The sequence below is a fragment of the Ambystoma mexicanum genome, chromosome 2p (assembly GCF_040938575.1).
Source record: "Ambystoma mexicanum isolate Mex_15411 chromosome 2p, UKY_AmexF1_1, whole genome shotgun sequence".
NCBI classification, from domain to species: Eukaryota; Metazoa; Chordata; class Amphibia; order Caudata; family Ambystomatidae; genus Ambystoma; species Ambystoma mexicanum.
Genome location: NC_090923.1, coordinates 549855564 through 549878495, shown reverse-complemented (window position 1 = coordinate 549878495; position 22932 = coordinate 549855564). Strand labels below are relative to the sequence as shown.

Sequence of the window (22932 nt, the reverse complement as noted above, 5' to 3'; positions counted from 1 at the left end):
CTTGTCATTGCACAGAAACATGCCCAGAAGCTGCATATCTAGGATAGGGTACAATATCGGGTACTTTAGTTCATTATACAAATGAGAATACCATCCCCCCTCTCTCTCTCAGAGGCGTGCCCAAGTTGGATTGCAGCCACTGCCAGGAGTTGAGAGATTTCCTGCAGCAGGAGAGCAGCTAGGGGAGGGAAGAGTGGAATGGTGAAGGGCTGCTTGTCAGAGGGAGATGGAGAAAAGGGTGGTAATTGCCCTGGGAAAAAACATGTAATGCTCAGGCGTCTGAGGTACTATCACTGCATGTGGGTACAAACAGGGACAGCCTCCCACTCACCAGAGAATGATACTGGACAAGGTCCAAATTAAAGGAGTTTTGGACCAGTGGTAGAGGAGGGGACCGCATAGAGGAAAATATTGACCTTGGGGGTCCAACTCACTCTACCCCAACCTCTGTGTGCAAACATGGTAAAGAGAAAAAAAGAATGCCCCTGGTGGAAAAAGCAGAAGGCTGCCAAATTTCCAGCATGAGGGACTAGCTTGTGGTCTTGGACGCTTTGAACATCTCAAGCACTTCTCCAATATGGAAGGAAAAGACTGTCCTCAGCAAAGGGCATGTCAATAGGGTTTGCTTGCACATTAGGAGCAAATCCAGATGTATGCCTCCATCCAGACTGCAGGATCTGCATTGCAGTTTCCCTGCCATAATCCACCAAATTGGGTGAATACAACCGTCATTTTAGGGGACAGTTTATCTGACTACCTCTTTAGTCAAAGCACTACAGTTGTTAACCGCCCTCAATGATTAACTGCCTGAGGCAAACACTTATGACCCAAGGCATCCTGATCCTTGCTCTCCCTGTCAGGTGGCAAAGAGGGAAAGGTGTTCACCTCTGTCCCTGCTTGATGAACCAGCCTTCACATAGTAGAATTAGTATGACAGAAAATATGGGGCTAAAAGGGGCAGGCAGTGTTTCTTGGCTAAATCGTTGTCTATGTTGGGGGCCAAGATAGGATCAAGCCAAAAAGCCAGGACATGGTGTGCAATCTCAGCATTATTGAGGAGAAGCATTTCTTTAGGATGACCTTGTTCCGAGATGTCAGTAAGCTCTGCATAGTATCTTTGCAATCGAGGTATCAGTAATCATCAATTAATCATCTGACTTAGAGGTGGTCAGTTGGAGGACCTGTAGGCGAAGGCCTGCATGAACTCAAGTTCAGGTGCAGTATCAAGGCAGCTGCCATTCTAAAATTCAGATGCCTGGCAGGCTTAACTTTCCTCCTGCCCATAAAGTTCCTTGGGGAATTCCTCTACTTCACCTTCTCACATGGATTTCAGCTGCTGGGGGATGAGATTACCCTCTTTGTTGCTGATCTGTTTAAACATAGACAAGAACTCAGACCTGGAAGCCAGGGTAAGGGTACATCTCTGGCTCTCCTGGACTTCTTCTGATGAACTGGCACTGAACAAAACAAAAGCCTATGCCATGGTGTCTGGTTCTGGGGCTAACCTGCATTGTAATGGAGCAGCCTCCATGACAGCAGAGCAAGGCAAGGGAGCCAATCACTGACCTTGGGACTCAACAAAGTAGCTAGGAAGGTATGATTGTGGGAAACTCACAGGAATAGAGCTTTAAATGAAAATGGAGAATTAAAACGACAAATTAATCAAGCCTGGGTCTGCCTTTCCCTCCCTGAACCAGCATCCCGTGACTATAATCCTGTGTATCACCACTCTCAATGGCCCAGTGTACACTGTAACAGCTTATTTTTCTAAATGTATCTATATTATTGTACCCTATTACTGTACCTTTGCAGCACAGCACTCCTTTGCTTCACAGTTAGGTTTGTGATATATAAACCCAGCACTTACATAAACATACAAATACAGGACACCGGAACAGGACTTGTAATTTTTTGCAAAAAAGTGCTACAGCCATTACAGCTGGTCTCTGGATACATAACAGCTAAGAAATGGTCTTAATTTGAGATCCAGATTGTGATGTAGTTTCCCAAAGACTTGTTTACTAGATACCCACCTAGCTCATATATGATAGTTCAATGTGATCTGCAAGTGGTACTGGCAGAATTGATGATACATCCATCCGATAGGATGCATAGTTATGATTTCAGATTTTATAAGCTACAGTTCTTTTGGCCATAACATTGATTAGAATGTTCTGCCATTTCTGAAAAAAAACAAACAGAAAAGGCTAACTGAGAAACCTAAGTTTAAAGTGTTTTATTAGGGAATCCCTACAGTATCAAGGCAAAATAATAAACAGTGCAAGAATATAACTAAATATAGGTGTCAGCATTACCTGAATGGTTAGTCAAACAGAAAGTTTCAACTTAACTAAAAGTCCAGCACAAAACAAACGTTCCGGGGGGGATTCTTCTTAGGCCGGGCCTAGCTTGATTCACTTTCACGGCTTCAGTTCAGCACTGGGCAAAATCCTAAGAGAATATCCTAAGAGAATTGGAGGATCCCTGTCCTGCCACTTCTCTGACAAGTAAGGTTAAACATGGTGCACATCTATACAGGACGCCATGAATAATAAAATCATAAAGATACAGTATGAAACTAGTGCAAAATGAGAGATTCATGGCAGAGCCCTCCCCCAGGTACTCCCCAGGGCCACCATACATTTCCCCTCATTTGAGTTTGCCCAGGTTACAGAAAGCGAGATGCTCTCCTTTGTAGGCCAATTTAAATCAACATTCTGTAAAGGGGACATATGTCCAGCCAAGGTTGTAAAGGTGTCTGTGGACCATTTGAACCACCTCATTACCAAATTGGTTAATTCGTCATTCATGGATGGCTTGGCAAAGGCCAGCATCAAACAAACTTGGATCACACCCATTCTGAAGAAATCAACCCTAGTGTGCACTCTAACTACCGGCCCATCTCAAATGCACCAATTCGTATTTAAGATTCTGAATCGGGCGGCCTATGTGCAAGTGCAAGAATATGTGGGAAAACATCAGATACTGGGGAAGGGGCAATCAGGATTCTGCAGAGCTCACAGCACAGAGTCTGCCTTGCTTGATCTTAAGGCCAACATGCTAGAATTTGTGGATTACGGAAGCACAGCACTTCCTATGCTCATCGATTTGTCTGCAGCATTTGACCTGGTGGATCAGAACATACTGACCATCAGGGTCATCCACTCGGCCCACTTCTCATCAGCCAGGTTCTTTGCTGACAATGACGAGTTCACTGTGACATCCAGAGTCCCACAAGAGTCTTGCTTGTCACCCGTTTTGTTTAATATGTTCATCACGCCTTTGTTTGAACTCCTCGATACTAAAGGGGTGATATCCATGAACTATGCGGATGATACTCAGTGTCTCCTCCATTGTCAAGATATTACATCAGGGACACTTAGGCTATTGGCATAGTCTTCTCCCTCATTCAAAACTGGACAATGGATAATGGATTGGCGTTAAACGACACTAAAACTGAGGTCATGATTGTGGGCTCAGCCACACAACTAATAAGATTGGGGCCAGACTATACAGTGTTTGTTATAACCGGCTGTGTCATCACTACTCTCTGTCATCACTACTCTCTCCAAAGTCAAGACGCTAGGCATGGGAAGTGACCAGGAACTTACTATGAAAGCCCGCCCACGTGAGCTACTTGGTGTCGTCTACCTCGTACTATTTAAAGCTTCTGGCTCAACTTAGGCCCTTCTTGTCCCGGGAAAATTGTGCCACCATTGCCCGGACAATCATCGGAGCGAAACTAGACAAACTAGACTACGGCTCGAGTCTGCTACAAGGGGCAAGTAAAGGGGAAATTATGCACCTTCAAATCATCCAGAACAACTCTGTCAGAGTTGTAGAAGGCCTAAGTAAAAAAGACCATATCTCAGAGGCTATGAAGGCGCTACAATGGCTGCCTGTAGTCAGAAGAATCTCTTTCTGCACCCTTTGTATCACGCACAAATGTCTGTATGGAATCGGTGCTGGCTACCTTTCCACTTGCCTAGCCTGGCTGCCGGCACAAGGGTCTCTGAGGTCCAACAATGTAGGTTTCCTGCAAACCCCCAGTGCCAAGCTTGATGCTGTGACTCAGTGGCCTTCATATATGCTCCCCCGAAATGTTGGATTGCACTGCCCCCCGACCTGAGGCTATGCCAGTTTCTACCCAAATGTAAACATGGTTTAAAAACCCTCCTGTTCCATTGACCACTGGCATAATCACAGATAGTATGCTATACTCATGATTCTGCTTGTTATATGTTGTGTAAGTTATGTTTGCGCTACTATGCCTACTAGCCTGTTCTAGGCGCATTATAAATAAATATAAATAAATAAAAAGTATTTACCAAAAGTCTCTGGTTTCTGGAGAAATTAAGTCCTCACCTGGATTCTTCATCGCAGGTTTTAGTGGTTCCTAAACCCTTTTATGGTTTTCCAGTTTGGAAGTCTTGATATGACTGAGGAAAGTCTGGACAACTACCCTGGCACAGTCCTTCTACTGGTGATCTACACCCTGAACTTCAACTCTATTTCATCTCTCCTACACCATGCTCCCCTACTCCCTGGTCTGTCTGTTGTTCTCAACTGTTTCCTGTTAATGATTCCTCTACTCCCTAAAGGTATATTTCTCTCTCTTAGTACAGATGTTCCTTTTATCCACATGTCTGAACTGTCTACCCCCACCTTCAATCATTCCTGTAATTACATAAATTCAACTCTTAATGCTGTTTTTTGGGTTTCACACTCCTCCACCTTTCCCATAAACTCTTCCAAAGCCATTAATCTTACCCCTTCCAGGTGTCCTCCTTTTACAACCACCCTTGGCCCATGGCTTCACTCTCCCTCTCCTCTTGTCTGTCTTTATTACCTTCATCACCCCCGATGGCCCTTCTGTCATGGCCATTAGCAGTTTCAAACTCTCTTTTGCATTCACTACCTTTTCCTTCCCTCCTCCCTGCTCCCTGCTCCATTAGCAGACTTCTGTTGCCTTCTCCCAGGTCCACTAGCTGTCGCTTGTCTCTTCCCCCTTCTTCGTCCATTTGGGCACCTTACTCCTTGTCAAAAATGTCTTCAAGTCGCATGTTTACTCCACCTTCTTCATCCTTTTGTGCACCCTTCAGCTCTTCTTAGTGAAACCCTCTCCCTCCTACGTTCACTCTTGCAGACTTTAAAGTCTCCTCCAGCTTCTTGCTTCTTTTAAGAACCTTGTGAGCCCCTCTTACCACCAATCCCCTTCACTCTACTTTCAATTACAAACACCTCAATATCTCCTCACCCACCTGGGTAATTTCTCCCTGGTTACGTTGAGTCTCTTTGGCCACCACTCGCTCAATCCTTATCAACTGCTGCAGCTCTGTAGTAGATTTATCTTGGTGCTCTCCTGGGTCCTCCCTCTAGACACCAGGCTTTTTTATTAACCAGCTTTTTGGATCTTTTCTCCAGCCTCATGGGTCTTTATCCTGATTGGATCCTGCCTTGTATGGCTTCCCTGAGCCCGCTTATTCTCTCCTGCAGCATTCCAAGTGCTTATCCAAATCCAACACATCCTGGTCTGGCCTAACCCAGCCTTGTGGATTGTATCCCCCTCCATTTTCCCCCGTCTGGCATCAACCAGCCTCCTTGATCATACCTCCAGTTCCCTTGCTAAATCTCTTGTTCTCAACTCCAACCTTCTCCAACCAAATTCCTGTCTTCACTCTCTCTGACCTTCAGCTCCTACTCCAAACCCTGATACTTCCAGACTGAGCTTGTGGGCTTTTAGTGGGATTTGCCCCTGCCTTCCAGCCTCTCACGGTGAAGGGGGACTCAGGTGTGTTAGGCAGGATGAGAATTGGCTGTCAGATGCTACCCTGGGGATAGCTTACACCTAGTAAGGGCTCATCCCTCCCATTATGCGGTCCTCTCTTTGCCTTCAAACACTGGCACTATATTCCATCCTCTCTCTTGGTTAAGGGAAATTAGGTGAGTCTCTTCAGGCAGCTTGTGTATGGATTGGCTGGTGGGATGACTTCCAGTTCTGATGTGCAACTTGGGTCTGGCTAGTCCCTGCTCTTGCGTTTGTTTGTTTGTTTATTTTATTTATAGTGCGCACCTGGCCCAGGGGTATCTGGGTGCATGGTTACATGATGCAATTATACAGTTTATGCAGTTTATACAATTTATACATACACAATACAGATTAAGCAATATAATGGCAGGGAGAGTCAGATATACGGTTTAAGCACGGGCAGTTACACATACACATTGTAGTTGAAACATTAGAATGGCTGGGACGTCAGGTAGGTAGGGGGTATAATAAAGCGAAGACAGATATGATATATACAGGAGAGAAATATATGTGGTTGTGAGTGTAAATGTAGGTCGAGTTTGTTTTTGTTCAGTAGCCAGGTGATGACGTGGCTTCTGAATATTTGAAAAGTTGGGCTGGTTTTGATGTCCTGTGGGAGTGTGTTCCACAATTGGGAGGCTAGAACCGGAAAGCTCGTTCCGACGTGGCCCGCTGTCTTTTTGACAAGTCCGGACCCTACCCTCATGGTGAACTGCGTTGGCCGATCTCATGAGAGCAGAGACCTTGTGCCATGAATGACTGGCTGGCTGCTAAAACTCTTATCTTAATTCAGATACCTCTCTTAGTCTCTGTCAATTTGTATGGGATTCCTGCACCCACACAAGGGGAGTCAAGCATGTAGGCGCTGTCAAGTCTACAGGATTGCCATTGCGTGATTACTATAAAGGGGCAGGAGAGCAGGAGATGGCAATGTGACCATCAGCAGACTGGAGGCAGGGGGCTTCATCACGGTTCACAGAGTTGCAGCCTCCATCGGCTGACACATGCTATACTGTCCTCTATAAGTAAAAAGTAATGCTTCATGTGAAATTGACTTTCTGCCAAAGGTGGCTGGTGAATTTTATACAAAACTGTAGATCTAGTTACCAGCAATTCTCCCTCTACCAAATCCATTGAAGACTGAGGATGGTCCTGATTAGATACTTGATCTTCTCTCCATACATTTGCTAAACATTAATGTTCAGAATGTCATTGCTAAGAAGCTCTTTTTTGCTATTTAGAAAAATGGCCACCAATTCAAATGTGTTAGGGCGTTGCTAAATAAATCTCTCAAAGGTCAAGAAACTGCAGAGAATCCATTAGTATAAAGAGTTACAAGCCTTAGGGCAGGGACGCCATTTGGAGGTTGCCAGGGGTCGCAGTTGTGACCCCTGAGGTCTCCCTTGCTACACCTGAGGTCTCCACCTTGCTACCCCTAAAAAAAGAAAAAAATGTAAAACAAGTGTTTCCTTTTTTTTCCATTTTTAAGTGTAAGGTCCGGGGCTGTGGCCAGCGCCATGTGGTTCTTTATTTTTGGAGTGGCTGGCTTTCTTGTTCAGGCCTCTTAAAAAAACAGGGGGTTCCACAAGTGTAACACTTTGAGCAGTGATCCTAAATAAGAAAGAAGAGGAATAACAAATAATTTGTCTTTCTGAAATTCTATACAATAATCATTAAAGGTTTATTTAAGGCATACTACAGGAGGTGGGTCACTGATTTAGTCTGTTCTTAAACACCTCAACTCAGCTTTTCATCCTTCTGAGGTCGATAAATGAGTATCAAGACAGGTTGGGTGATATTGTATGTATATTTGTTCTATATAAAGCGCTTAAGCACAAGTGCTTTATAATAACACATCATTATAATTTGGCCTTGGACGTCTGCTTGCATTCACAGTACTTTGGTAATATAGGCCTATACACACTGATATTAAACATACAATATGGTGATCCATTCTTGTATGAAATGTATATCACAATATAGTGATATCATAACCATATTTTTCATAGTGTACTTAGGGAAAATGCTATGTGATGCTGCTTCCTGTTTGTCAAGGGATGAAAAGTTGTGTTCCATCGCTTCCCGAGATGTCCCTTTGAGGTGGTGGTCAAATGACAAGACTTCCTATGATGCCATCAGAAGTCAAAGGTTGTGTGATGTCACTTCCGCTACCCCTGTAATTTTGTTAAAATGCCGCCCCTGCCTTAGGAGAACATTGGTTTTGTTGGCTTTTTCTTTTACTCTGTTGATTATCTAGCGCCCACGCTCCTTCAATCTATTATATTGGATTTTTCCCAATCCAGCTGGTCCGGTAAGTATTGTGACAATCCTTCGGATGGCGTCACTTCTCACCAGAGGGGAGGCGCTTTCCATGAGGCTAGGGGGGTGCGGCTGCTAACCAATAGTCCCCCTAAAGGTGGTAATATGTGCGAAGACTGCATGGAGAGGACTTCCCCTCCTGGGGACAGGGGCAGGGACATGAGTCTGGGACACAGCCCCTTTAATTCACGACCTCACAGGGTAACACCAACTTCAAAACCTTCTCTACCTTTGATACAGTCTGAAATCATGTGTTGTTGTAAACTGTCAGACAATCCCGCTATGAGGACAGGGACAAAGAATATTGTGAGCACGCTGACATCAAGTAGAAAGAGTGCTCGATGAGCTGTTGTCAATCGAACCTCTATTTGATCCCAACAGTAAAGAAGGACTTGGTTGGAGTTCTGGTTCAGGTCTGAAGCCGGAAGGAGAGGCAGTTCTGAATCCAGAGAGCGATCGAACGAGAGACCGGAGGAGGTCTTGAGTAGAAACCGAAGAAGGGGACAAGAGAGTCCTGAGAAGGAGAGCAGCGTTGATGTGAGCTTAATTGGAACAGGCATGAATAGGAATAGTGCGGCTGCAATCGTTATATTTGCACAATTGCTGTGAGTAATTCTGGATAAGCAAAGAGAGAACACATGGTTTTTGCCGTATCCCTGTTAATGTAGTTTAAAAGTGTGTATAGCAAGGGCACAGTGGGAGAATAAATTACCTTAAGAAGTATGGAGCGATAAGTCCTTGTGGAGCACCTCCTAGATTAGGGGCCTCAACCTGCGTCCGGCATACGTGTGTAAACAAACGCGTCCACCATATAGTGCACTCTTAAAGTGCGGACAGTGTTGCAAAACGGTAGCAAAACGTGTCATGAATAGCCAGAATCTGATGTGAACACAAAGTTGTGCAAATCGGTAATGTTGTAGTTTTTAAAACATACCAATGCTAAGCTATCGGTTGGTCATGCGCAGTAACGAAGTAGGTTTCATTGCAAGCTTGCCTGTAGCTGATAATGTGTCGAACCTGTATGCATTAGGGAGTTCTTCGGTGATGACAATAAAAGACTGAAAGCACCTTTATTATCGTGCATCTAATGGTAATGGTATCGTTAACTGTGAATTAATAAGAATTGTGACATGAGGTGACCCAATGTGGCTTATGAGCTAAGATAAGCTAATGGATGCTGCATTAAGAGAATGTTCCTGCATGCATGATAACCAATGTGTACGTCAGTGTCCTAACGCGATACGCGATAATGCATTAGGTGTGTCTTGCCTGAGCGGTATCAAAAGTACTAAGGCAGTGTGGAATGATGTAGTCTGTATTATTGCGTTGGCAATCATGGTATCTATACACAAATTAGTGTTGCTCATCTATTTTTGGCTGCATTATTATAAGTGAGCTTTTGCACCTCAAGACAAACTGCATAATCATGGACGCTTTGCCACAGTGTAGTCCTGGGCACAAGAACGGCTGATTGCTACGTTCGTGTTTTAGCCAAATCCTGCTGAGAGGCACCGTGGATATCCATGTCTTGTTACAAAGTGCAAGCTTGTTCCAATTGTTAATCATTAGCACAATGAAGTTTAGGGCGATCAAAAACATCTCTAAGGTAACAGTTTGCCTGTCAATGTGGTCTTCATAAAGGAATCCTTGCCATTGTCTACCATAATACTGAAACAGCTCAATAGTCCTATTGTGTAGATCAGCATTAATCATATGTGACATTAAGAACTTAAATATCTGTTGAAGTATGTTGTATCAAATAGATCTTGGCATCGATCCCCATGGTGGTGAAGGTCATGGACAGACTAGCACTGTGCGAGAAAAATAACTACATACCTGATCACTAAAAACATAATCAAAAAAAGACATCTCATGGTCCGTGTTTAGACCGAATGTAATACATCGCAGTCTGCAAATCATCTTTGCTTCGAGTTGTCTAAGGTGCATCTCTACATCACCACCTCTTTTTCCACCTATAGCTTTCTGTAGGCCAGTAAATCGAATGTCTGCTTTGTTGCCAATCTGGTGGTTTTCTTGCCAATGGTTTGCTAGTGGTAATTTAGGATCCTGACTGTTGAGGATTGACAAATGTTCTCCAATCCTTACACGAAGTTTCCATATTGTGCTACCAATGTATACCTTGTTACAGATGCAGATGATACCATAGACTATGTACCTAGATCTACAATTTATTTATGAACTCGTGGATTTCCATTTTGATCCCCCCCCCCATGACATGTAAATACAGTGGTGTTAAGAGTGCACGAATTTGCAGACACTGCATGCTCCACATTTGTGAAAACCTTTTAGTATCGGTTTAAGCCAATCAGTGCCCCTGTCTTTGTGAGTGTTTGGATTAAGATATGAGGGACATAATCTGTTTCTGATTGTGGGTGCACGTCTATCGATGAAACTAGGCTTGTCCTCAATGTAGTTAGTCAGATCTCTATCAGGTTTTAACAGATGCCAATTTATACGTACCACCCCGTACATCACATTGCTCTCACATGAATATGTGGTCACAAATTTGACTTCTGTTTCATGCAAGTTAGTCTTTGTCCTTGGGGCTACAATCATATCTTCTCTTGAAACCCTGTGTGCCTTGTCTCGGGCTAGACGCACATTGTCGCGTCGATACCATCGTTGTTGAAATCTTTGCATAAGGAGGTCACATTCTTCTTTAAAGATTTTGTTAGGACTGCAATTTCTTCTGGCTCTGTAGAATTCGCCCACCGGAATATTAGAGATTGAGGATCAACACAACACGTTTTGCTACCATTTTGCGACACTGACCGCACTTTAAGAGTGCGCTATATGGCGGACGCATTTGTTTACACACACACGCCGGATGCAGGCAGAAGCCCCTAGGCTGGGAGGTGCTTGACGAGGACTTATCGCTCCATACTTCTTAAGGTAAATTATTCTCCCACTGTTCCTTTGCTATCCACAATTTGAACCTATATTAACAGGGATACGGCAAAAACCAAGTGTTCTCTATTTTTATTTCTGGGATTACTCACGGCAATTGTGCAAATATAAGGATTGCAGCCGCACTATACCTATTCATACCTGCTCCAATTAAGCTCACATCAACACACAGTCTTAAGGTGAACCCCCAGTAGTAACCGCAATTCTAAGACAGGTGCTTAAACTTCCTAGGGATCGAGTCTCATTCATATTTTTGCTAAAAGCGCTCATCCTTTATTTATAGAACCCTTGGATGATCTTGAATCCACTTAACCATTCGTTGGCCAACCGATATGGGAGTACACCTTTTGAGTTAAGGGTAAGTGGCTCTACTATTTGGGTCCGTTAGCCTAGTGAGCAATATCACTTTATTAATTTTGCAAACCCGCTGGGAGGCACGTGGACTTTCAATCTCCAGAATGTTAAAAAACAGTAAAAACAACTAACAGTTTTAACCACTATGATTGTATTTCAGTTAGAAGCTGACCAGTGATTTGGACACATTGTAAAGAAACAGTGAATGCTCCAGTATCTTACTTGTAGTGGGCATCTGTTATGATTAATTTTTTGAACAAATAATCCAAAATCCCAAATGCATATCCATGGCAAACAATAACAGGGCTTATAGCATGATGTATGCACTACTTTTGAATTGGCAAACAGCTTTGAGTTGACCAGCGATTCGGGTAGACTGTGGCAATAAGGAGAAGAATGGTTTAGATACCCACTGTGGGTAACTCTGACAAGCAATAGACAATGGCTCTTTGATATGGTGACTATTCGAACATCTCATTGGATTTGGCACATGTTGCTAAACACAACTAATTAATCCTCCTAAATGTATAACTATGATAAATTATACTGAGAAAGTGTACGATAGGATGCAAGTGCAACTTTTTGAACTGATGATCAACTTACTAATATGTTTCTTAATTGTATGTTCTCCTTCGACTCTTCCCTTTGCCCTACCCCATGTTTCCCTTCTCTCTCCTCTCATTTTTCTGTTTTCTCTTTTTTGGTGACTACTGTTTCTTACATTATTTGTATCCAATTGCATTCTTGTTGTTGCTTTTACCAAAATATTGGATGTTGATTTAACTGTGCACTAATTTTCAATACTCATTGTTGTTTATTGTCTAATTCGGCTACACACTGATAGAAACTGTGCACTAATTTTCAATACTCATTGATGTCTATTGTCTAATTCGGCTATACACTGATATAAATCTATTTGTATACTGTACATTTTGTTTTTACACTCCAAAAAATAAATTGCCTTGAAAAAGACCAAATAGGTTGAAACACGTGTTGGCAACAGGGCAACAGGCAACATATGAGTTAATGTACTTGCCCATTAAAATCCAACCGAAATCACAGATACTACATGCACATTGAATTATTTCATGTGACAAGAACTGCACATTTATTAATTAGGGCAAGCGCATTGATACCGGCACAACTTATGATCTATGCTTCTTGAACATATCAAGCATAGAGGTCTTAAAAACCTCCCATTTTTGGTGGGTGATTGGACCCACTGACGGCTTACCTTTTTCCGTCAACAAATCGGAGTCCTGACGGTGGCGGTGATGCCTCTTCTACTTACGGGATGCGGACAAGGAAGAATGGCTTCTCGAGTGGGATCGTCTCTTTTTCCGCTGTTGTTCTTTGTCAGGGGTGTGCCCCTCAGTTTAGGCCTCTGAAGACCAAACCGTCGACCGCGCCAGTGATTTAGAGAGCAGCAGACCAAGAGTGAGTTTAGTTGCTCAATCGCGAAGAGATTTCGGTTGCATCTTGGTGCACAACGGACACCCTTCCATTCCATGACCTGTGCAGAGGCACCAAAAACACAACTCTAGTGGGTCAGTGATGGACACCTTGGTGACACAGTTGGTACGCAGCTTGAAGCCCGAAACCCGAGCGACCGATTTACTTGCGTCGAGGAATTTAGAAAACAGTTTTCTGATGAAAACATTGAATTAGTCAAATAAAAAAGGAAATGAGGTGTGGGGCGTAGTGATGAAGTATATATACGACGCCCGACGTCACGTCCGGAGCCGACGTTCGGAAGTCGAGCAAGACGGATCGACAGCTGAGTCGAGTTCCTTTACGCACCCTGTCAAAAATGTTCCAAAGCAGAGGAGCTGGATGAAATATCTCTCAGATGAGGAATCTGTGGGAGCAAAGCAGTCCATTGAAGGAAAACTATCTGCTCTACAGTGAAAAGACATGAAAGATATAGTGTTGGATAGGTTAGTCAATGAAAGGGAACACTGCAGAATGTTTATTTACTTGAGCGAAATCCTTATTAACATACTGCCAATGAGAACAATGATATAGAATCCTGCTTAAAATATTCACAGATTACAGATTGGTAACACGTGAACCACATACAGGGGTACTACCAGTGATGGACCAGAGACCCCTCAGACTCTTGCATTGATAAACAGCGTGCCTAAGATCAAACAGCCCAATACAGGATAAGATGCCCAGCTTCCAATTTACAATAAAGTACAGAGAGTAGAACACTCATAAACTGTCATAAGGTTATAATTTTTCTTTTGGTCATTTTAAACAGTAAACGAAAGAGGCAAAATCCATAAGCAGCAGGCACACTAGAATGCTAGGATTGGGAGAAAAGAAGAAAGAAAACACAGTGCAAGGCTAATAACTTATGATTAATTCACATTAAGATATCGACATAGGCAATTGACCAGTTTTACAAAAAATTCCTTTAAGTACAAAACTTATAGATTACACACACTTGTGGTTTTCTTCCAGGGTCTGAACGCAGTACAAGGTCCTGAGGAAGATGGCTACATCAAAGAAACCACAAAAAGTCTGCTCGGCAGCAGGGGCTGAACCTCTCTGCACAAACCCCGAATAGGAGAAATCCTTATCGATAGATTTGGAGACGTAGACCTTGATTTAAAACAAGTGTTGGGTGTTTAGTGGTGTCACAGCACAAGGTGTTTCATGAATCTTGTTTTTATTAGTTTGCACGTTAGGACATATGTAAAATTGTTTTCCACCAAACAATTCTGGTGTTGTATGAAGCTATGTTCATCACAGTTGTTTCCAAAGAAGAACTATGGGCCTCATTCTCTCTGACGGTCTGGTAACAATGGTGCCGTTAAACCTTCCGCACTGTTGTTACCAGACCAGCACAGTAAAACTCTGCGGGCAAGTTCTGTCCCGCCCGCCAGGATCAGACCTGCCGGGCGGAACGGCACCCGCTTGCAGAGTTCTCACGGGAGCACCGGCAACGTTGTTAACAGTGCCGGTGCTCCCGTATCCCCATTCCCATGGAGTCCTATGGGGCTCCATGGGAATGGGGACTTACAGAATTACTGGCGCCTGACTTCCCGGCCGCCGGGGTTGAATACCCCAGTGTTACTGGGAAGTCAAGTGCCGGTAATTTTTTTTGGGTCTGGCGGCAACCCGCCAGTTTCACCGGCAGTGTTACCGCCAGACCCGTAATGGGGCCCTATTTTTTTTTTAAATGCAACGTGGAACAAATTGGTAAACAGAAAGGATGCATTGACTAAATAATTGATCCAAGAACAAAAAGGATAAAACAATAAAGTTGAAAAATTGGTTGATAGCATTTAGTCCCAGGAAATTAATTGGCATATAATGCAGTATAATAAGACATAAATTGATATTCAAGCTGATGGTCCGGTACAATTGTGTAAGAATGTTTTGTTGGACCCCAAGTACCCAACATTAGGGGTTTCCCTTATGTATTGGTGGAGCCAGGAAGCCATCAGAGCAAGAAGCTGCTAACAAGCCTGCTTGGCACTACAACCCAGTTCCTGGCTGGAACCAGAGCACCAGAAGAAGCACAACCTCTCAGCCTGAAAAGCACTCTGCTAAGCGGGTGGAAGGATTCCTGCTTGTAACTGTTTTGGGTATCCTCCATGTCCAAGGGAAATCTGAATTCCTTTCCTGGGAACTATTTTGGTTTTATCAACAGCAAATGTCTTGCCTGGTGAGCATACCTTGAGGCTAAGGAGAACAGCATCCGAGATCACATTTGAATAAAGGAATGACTGGCAGAACAATCAAGAAAGTATGCTGGGTTGCTATAAATACTCTGTGACCGTAAGTGACTTGGAGACAGCCAGCAGGAGGCTATATCTCTGGAACTGTATGCTGTAGAACATGGTAATAAACTTGGACTAGGACACTAAGTCCTCTTCGATTATAAACTGACACTTGTTTTTTTACACCTCCTTCCTGACACCCTCAAGATTGGTTATATTTCTCTTACATTTTATTGGCCACCCTCTTGGACCTGTAGGACTTACTCCAACCCAGACCTTCAAACCAAAAAAAGTGAGAGTAACCCAGAGGATGAACCCTTGAGTTTTAGCAGGCTTGGACAGGTTCAGCCCTGAGTCCGCTTTGATACACCACCATGATGTTGTGTTCTTTCCCAGCCTGTTCATTGTTTCTCTGAACCATGGCTATTTCGTTCTGCTCTCCTTCCCATTCCTTCCCCTAGGCCAGTAGTATACAAACTTTTTATAGCTCCTTTTCCGTAAAAATATTATTTATTTTATTTATTTATTAGCATTTATAAAGCGTGCATCAGCCCTGAGGCATCGTGGCGCTGTTACAGAGGTACTTGCTGGTTACAGAGGAAGCAATTACTTAGTTACATGAGATACAGTGTTATAGAAAGGCAGGAGCATACATAGTACAGTGTTCTAGAAAGACAAGAGCATATGTAGAGTGAGAGTGGTAGCGCAGAGACGAGAGCAGGGTAGAGGGGGGTGAGCAGGGGAGTGTTAATTGAACAGTGTGGCTTTTAGGGTTTTGCAGAAGGTAATGAGGGAAGTTTCTGCTCTGAGTGCATTGGGTAGGGCATTCCAGAGTTTGGGTGCTAGGTGAGGAAAGCCAATGCCTCCAGCGTTGACTCTTTTGATAGGGGGTATGCAGAGTTGGTTTGTGTGGTGACTTCTTTTGGGGCGCGTGGAGGTGTCTCTAGTAAGGGTTTCAGATAGGTAGGGTGGGACAGAGAGACTGAGGCATTTGTGCGTTAAGGTGAGGCTCTTGAAGTTGATCCTCTCTGACTGGGAGCCAGTGGGCTGCTCGTCTAGCCTGTGTGACGTGGTCTCTTTTGGGGATTCTGAGGGATGCTCAAAGTGTGTTGTTTTGCACTATTTGGAGCCTGTTTAGATTTTTCGCAGATGTGCCTGCCAAGAGAGCATTGCAATAATCCAGTTTGGCTCCAACAGTAGCTCGAGCGATGGCAAGGCAGTTTTGGCTGGTTAGAAAAGGTTTATGGCATTTATAGGTCTGGTGGTGTGGGCTGAGGAGGAGGCTATGGCGCTGACCTGTCTGGACATTGAGAGTGTGGAGTCAAGGAAGACTCCCAAGGTCTTAACAGAGGTGGAGGCGGGTATGTTGGTATTGTCTATGGTAAAGTTGCCATATTTATGGTTGAGTTTTGGCAGTATTTCTCTGGGGCCCAAGAGGATGATCTCTGTTTTGTCCCCATTTAGGCACAAGATCAAAACGCAGTGGAGAGATCTAGGAGTAGCCGGAGGGCTGGTTTGCCCTTGTCCATTATCTCAGTGATTTGGCTTTTTAAATCTAGGAGGGCGGTTTCAGTGCCATGGCCTTTGCAGAAGCCTGATTGTCTTTTGCCTAAGATGGTGTTCGATTCAACGAAATGTTGGATCTTTAAATGGGCAGCTTTATCAAGAATTTTGAGGAGGAAACAGACAGTGGCGATGGGCCGGTAGTTGTTGAGGCATGAGGGGTATAGAGAGGGTTTTTTTTTATGAGGGGCAGACCGACACTTGTTTTAGGTTTTGTGGTACAATTCCTGTAGAGAAGGAAGCATTGATGAATGCCGTGATGATCGGGGTCAGGGCGTTGGTGCATTCTTTGATGATGGCAGGAGGGCAAATATCTCGTTTACACGTGGATGGTTTGATGTGTTGGAGGAGATCTGAGACTTCCTTTTCTGTGACATCTCTGAATGCGAAGAGAGGGGTGGAGGGATTGTGAGGAGGGGAGAAGGGCAGGGGCACCCGGTCAGGTTTGGGTAGTGCCTCACGTTGTAATTGACTTTTTTCTTGGAGAAGTTAGACTTTGTTGAGGAGGGCTGCCTGAATGCCAGAGCACCAGGCTTTGTCTTTGGTGATTTCGTCTGGACTGGTGGAGGGGGTGATGAGGTCTTTGCAAATAGCAAACATTTCCTTCGATTTGGAGTTGGCCGTGGAGATGCGTAGGTTGAAGGATTCAGATTTGGCCTTGAATACGGCTTTTTTTTATATTGACAAGATTTTTTTTTTATTCTTCCAGGGTGAAATCATTGGGTGTGGATTACCAGTTGGCTAGGGCCAGGCGTTTGTTGGACTGTAGGGCATATACCTCTTCCGAGAACCATGAGTTGGTATGCATAGATTATTTTTCCTTTTTTCCTCAATTGGGGTTATGGCGTCGATGGCTTTAGTGAGTGTGGGAGTAAATGTTGGCGAGAGTGGAGGGATTGTTAGTTAAGGGTGGTTTTAGTTCCGGTACGTCTAAGAAAGGGACGAGGTTGAGTTTGGTACTTTTTTGGAACTTCTGACTTTAGCAAGAGGAGCATAGGAGAGTACTTTTGAGGAGGGTTTGGTGGGGATAGTGCAATGGATACTATTGTAATCCGTCCACGGGTGGGCCGAGATAGTGGTGATAGAGGAGGAGCAGTTGTGGTCTACAACCCAGTCAATGGTTCGGCCTTTACAGTGAGTTGGCTCTATGACTCTGTGGGAGAACCCTAAGTCCGAGAGCTCCTTGGCTAATGAAGAGGCTGCTTTTTCCTTTGGGTCATGCAGGCCTAAGTTGAGATCCCCGAGGAGGATAGTTTTGGTGGAACGTTTTAGGTTGTTTCCTAGGATTTGGAGGAGGTGCCTTTGGTAGTCGGGGGCTGTGCCTGGTGGTCTGTAGGTGACAAGTATGTTTATGGTGCAGATGGGAGATAGCGACAGTTTAGCATAGAGGAGGTCTGTGTTGTTTTCCCAGGGTTGGTTGCATAGTCTAATGGAAAGTGACTCCTTGGAGATGAGAGCTACACCTCTACCTTTGGATGTCCTGTCGTAGGATGGTGAATCCTTGGGGAAGGGCGAGGGATAAGGCTGGACCTTCATGGAGCCATGATTCCAGATGGCAAGTAGGTCGAGGTCCTGGGTGGTGATGAGATCATTGATCTCTAGGGCGTGCGCGGGGAGAGAACGGGCGTTGATGAGGGCACATTTAAGGGCAGGGTTAAGGATATTTTTTATGAGGGAAAGAGGGGGAAGTGTTGTGGTGGCATGGCAGGTGGTAGTGGTTATGGTGGGGCTCAAGAGGGTGAGTTTGGTACTAGAGGTGGTAAGCAGGGGGGGGGACTGAGTGGGGTGAACCAAGTGGAGTGGCTGGCGCACTGATGTCTAATGTTGGTTCGAGTGCTTGGTAACGGGGAGGTGAGGTGATGCTGTGAAGGTGCAGGAGCATAGTCTGAGGTTTCTAAGGTTAGTGGTGAGAGGGAGGCTGCGGTGCGCGTAAGGTTCACAGCATGCCCTGAGCCTGGCGAGCCTTGTGAGGAGGACATGGCCAACTGGCTTGGCAGAGAGGTCACTGTGTATGGTGGCGTTGGCAGGAGTAGTATGATGCTGGAGAGATAAAGGAAAGAGGAGGGTATGTGGGGGCAGCATTGTGTTAGAAAGCCAGAGAGTGGCTATGCTAAGGAGAAAATGAGGTGCAGTAAGAAGATGATACTGGGGTGTGTTGGCATGTGTGGAGAAAAGCTGGCCTGAGAGTCGTGAAGGGATATATTTGCGGATGAGGGTGGTGCACTGAGAGCGTAAGTACAAGATCTAGAGCACAGCGTGGTAGCATGGCATTGACTGGGCTAAGCGCCGTGCAAAGAGGGCATCTAGCAATCAAATACAATTTTCGGCGTGAATAGCGTGGCAAAGACTGGGCTGAGCGCCATGCAAAGGGGCATCTAGCAATCAAATACAATTTTACAGCGTGAATAGTGTGGCGCAGACTGGGCTAGGCGCCATGCAGAGAGTGCATACGGTAGTCATAATGTTCAGCGAGTGACTCCGAATCAGTTCTGTAAAGGAAGGACAGAGTAATGTTTGGTAGTGCAGAAAGGTTGCGCACGTGTAGGATAAGGAACATGAATCTACTGGTGGAGCCTGGCAAGAATAAGGGAAATGGTAGCACGCTCCTGTGCGCTAACAGGTGCAAACAGGGTCTTTACCCAGCGGGCCTTAACCTCGGAGGGCAGGTTATTGTTGCCAAGCCCGCCCTTGAGTAATAATATTGTTGCCGGGCCCCCCAGATGCCATATCCGCTTATATTTTCTATTAAAAGCTGTCACTGCACTCCCTATTTGAAGAGCCTTGTGCCCCCATAATACATTCTTCAGGCCCCCCAAAGGAGCCAGGCCCAGTTTGAGGACCACTGCCCTAAGCATTCATCCAACCCGTCCCATGCTTTTTACCACTTGAAATCCCCAGTCCTAGAGATTACAGATATACCTACTATACTGGGCTTCAAGATCACGCTTAAACTCATTTCTCACACCATTTTGAAAAACAATCCTATTGCTTATATACGAAACAAAGTTCACTCTCTAATCGATAAATGGTATAAATTAGGAATTATTACAGATGTGGAAAAATGTTTCCTGGTTTCTGACCAACCCACAATGCCAACTGCCTATTTTTTACCTAAGATTCATAAGCCGTTTGACAGGATACCTGAAGGTAGACCTATTATCAGTGGCCAGGGTGGAATTTTGGAACCTATATCAGTGTATATTAATGAATGCATTGCTCCTCTGGTTCATTCTACACCTACATATTTACGAGACACTATGCACATTCTTGAGATTCTTGCACAACTGCCTTGTACTTCTGAAATACTATTGGTTACACTTGATGTTAAATCATTATATACTTCTATTGACCACCATAAAGCAATTGCTAGCATTACCTATATTTTCCGACACAAATCAGCATCATACCATCTTCACATTGAAATGATCAAAGAATCTCTTCTTTGCGCTCTGCAAAATAATGTTTTCCTTTTCAATGATACTTATTATCAACAATTGATTGGCATTGCAATGGGAGCTAGCTTTGCTCCCTCGGTGGCGAATATATTTATGCACCAATTTGAAGAACAATATGTGTTTCATAATAATGTTTTTTCACCCTTGATTTGTCTTTGGAAAAGATATATTGATGATGTTTTTATGATTTGGACTGGCAATGTTGCTGAACTAAATGATTTTGTAAATTTTCTAAATGTTAACAAATGGGGTTTGCAATTTGCACATCATTTTTCAAATGATTCTGTGGATTTTCTAGACTTGAATATTTCCAAGTCCCCCATGGGCTTTATCACTAAAACTTTTCGTAAACCCACTTCGGTTAATGCAGTTTTACATTCATCTAGTTCTCATAAACGTTCTGTTATCAACAATATTCCGAAAGGTGAATACATTAGAGCTAAACGGAATTGCTCCCTTAATGATGACTTTGAAGCAGATAAATTGTTTGTACGTGACCAATTTGTACAACGGGGGTATCAACCAAACCTCCTTGCTAAGGTTGAACGTGAAGTGTCCAGTATGAAGAGGGCTGATTTACTCAAACCCAAAACTAGAACAAACTCAGCTAACATGAGTTCTAATAAAATCAAGTTGATTACTAGATATACCAGTGATAGTAATGAGGTGTATGCTATACTAAAACGTCATTGGCACTTACTCCACCTAGACAAGGATCTCACCAAACTATTGGAACCTAACCCTTCAATAGTTTTTAGTAGAGCCCCTACTCTTAAAAATCTCTTATGCCCGTCTTTTATGGCACCAACACTCACGGCTAAAACATGGTTAGATGCAGGGCGCTTGAATGGGTTTCATAAATGTGGGAACTGCAATATGTGTTCACATACATTTGAATCTGTGGAGCTTGATTTTGGTACAACAGGCACACATGTAATTAATTCATTTATTAATTGCAACACCAAGTTTGTGGTGTATTGTATCATATGTGTTTGCGGTTTATTTTATGTTGGGAGTACCATTAGGCCACTCAAAATTCGTATTCGGGAGCATTTGGCCTCTCTGCATAAACAGGATGCCAAATATCCATTGGCATTGCATTGGCAGACTCTACATCAACTGGATGATTTTAAGGATTTAAAATTTATTGGGTTGTCTCAAATACGCCCCTTAAAAAGAGGTGGCAATATGGAACTTAGACTTAGACAACTAGAGGCAAGACTTATTTGTAAACATAGATTGGTAAATCGTGGACTCAATTCCGATCATGAATTTCATGTTTTCTTATGACTCTATTTCATAATTAAAGATGGTTTTGTGCCACTGACAATTGGATAGCTACACCTGATTACTGTGTTCTTTTTGTTGCTTAATTTTATTTGGAATTCTTATTGAAATGGGAACTTATCTGCTTTAAGCATGTCCCGTGTTGTATTAATGGGTGTGTGCGGTTGAATGTACAACCTGTGATAACATATTCTTTTAGACCGTCAAGATTATTCTTTTTATCATCGGCTTAGAAAATGTGTCAGATGAATTGGAATGTAATTAATCCAATTGAGCCTTAAGTGATTACTTAGACGTAGTTGCACCGACAACCTGTGTGTTTACCGCATAACCTGTATTCACTATTTTCGGGGTGGCATTTTTTATTATAATTTATCATTACGTAATTATGCATGTAAAAGCAATTAATATAATTGTGCTATTACTATAAATTGTTGGCAAATTCTAAGGTGTTAAATATGGCTCGAGAGATTATCATTTTACTAGAGCCGGCCCTCTTCCTCACCTAATATGGCCGCCGCTGTTTGCTCTGTCATGTGGTTGCCTATACGATCTAGTTTTTCCTTTTAACTATACGCGGAGCATCATGCGCGCGCGCTTTTCCTTGTACACTGTTGTTGCCGGAAGGCTGGTAAGAGGCACGCCTGCTCTTTTGATACGATCCCTTTATTTCAATCAGTTGGTTTTATCTAACTTAGAGCCTGTTTCCTTCTTTTTCTCTTGCTAATTGCCAATCACCCATTGACAATGGATTCGTGACTCGTTCTGAACTGGTTGTGTGGTGTAATCTACGGGGAACATTTCCTTTTTATACGTGGATTTTTGATGTATTTATATAAAGGTCATTGCAACTGCAAGTAATATTAAGGTAATCATGATTTTGTTTTTTATCATTTTTCATATTTAATGTGGTTAAATTGGTTGTCTTTGAACGTATATGCTAATAGCTAATCCTTACTAAATTATTTTCTTGCCGTAGAGTTTCTTTTCGGACAAGTTCAACGGTAAATATAACTAGTCAGTTTTGATCCATTTAGTTGATTCAATACATTATTTTATCTATGGTTGCTCTCCACCGCACACACCTAATCTTTTGTATTTTGTGTTTTGTCATCCTTTTTACTGGGTTGTAATCGGATGGATCTTCTTATTGAACGGTAATTGGTTGCATGGAAAATGTTTTATTTTATGAAATGTTCTTTTAAATCCAATGATATGGCATTACGTAACATACATTTATAATTTTTCCCCTTTTTTTGGCTAATCCCCTTGTAACCCCTTGATGTTTGCTACATTGGTATGTTGTATATTCATTTATGAATGTATTATTGGTTGTATATGTGCTATTTTGTACAGCCTTTGAAAAAGAGCCTTGCTCGAAACACGTGTCAGGCTGTGGAAGAGAATTAAAAATATAACCCAACTGTTACTGTATTATTGATAATTGGCGCAGTTCACTGATTACATCTAATTTTCATTTCTCACA

At 43.3% G+C, this 22932-nt stretch overlaps 1 protein-coding gene across 1 annotated transcript in view; it reads right to left on the bottom strand.

Annotated features, from left to right (window-relative positions):
• DNAH1 (dynein axonemal heavy chain 1) overlaps positions 1–22932 on the bottom strand; it is a 3604831-nt gene that overhangs the window by 604169 nt on the left and 2977730 nt on the right. The window lies entirely within an intron of this gene.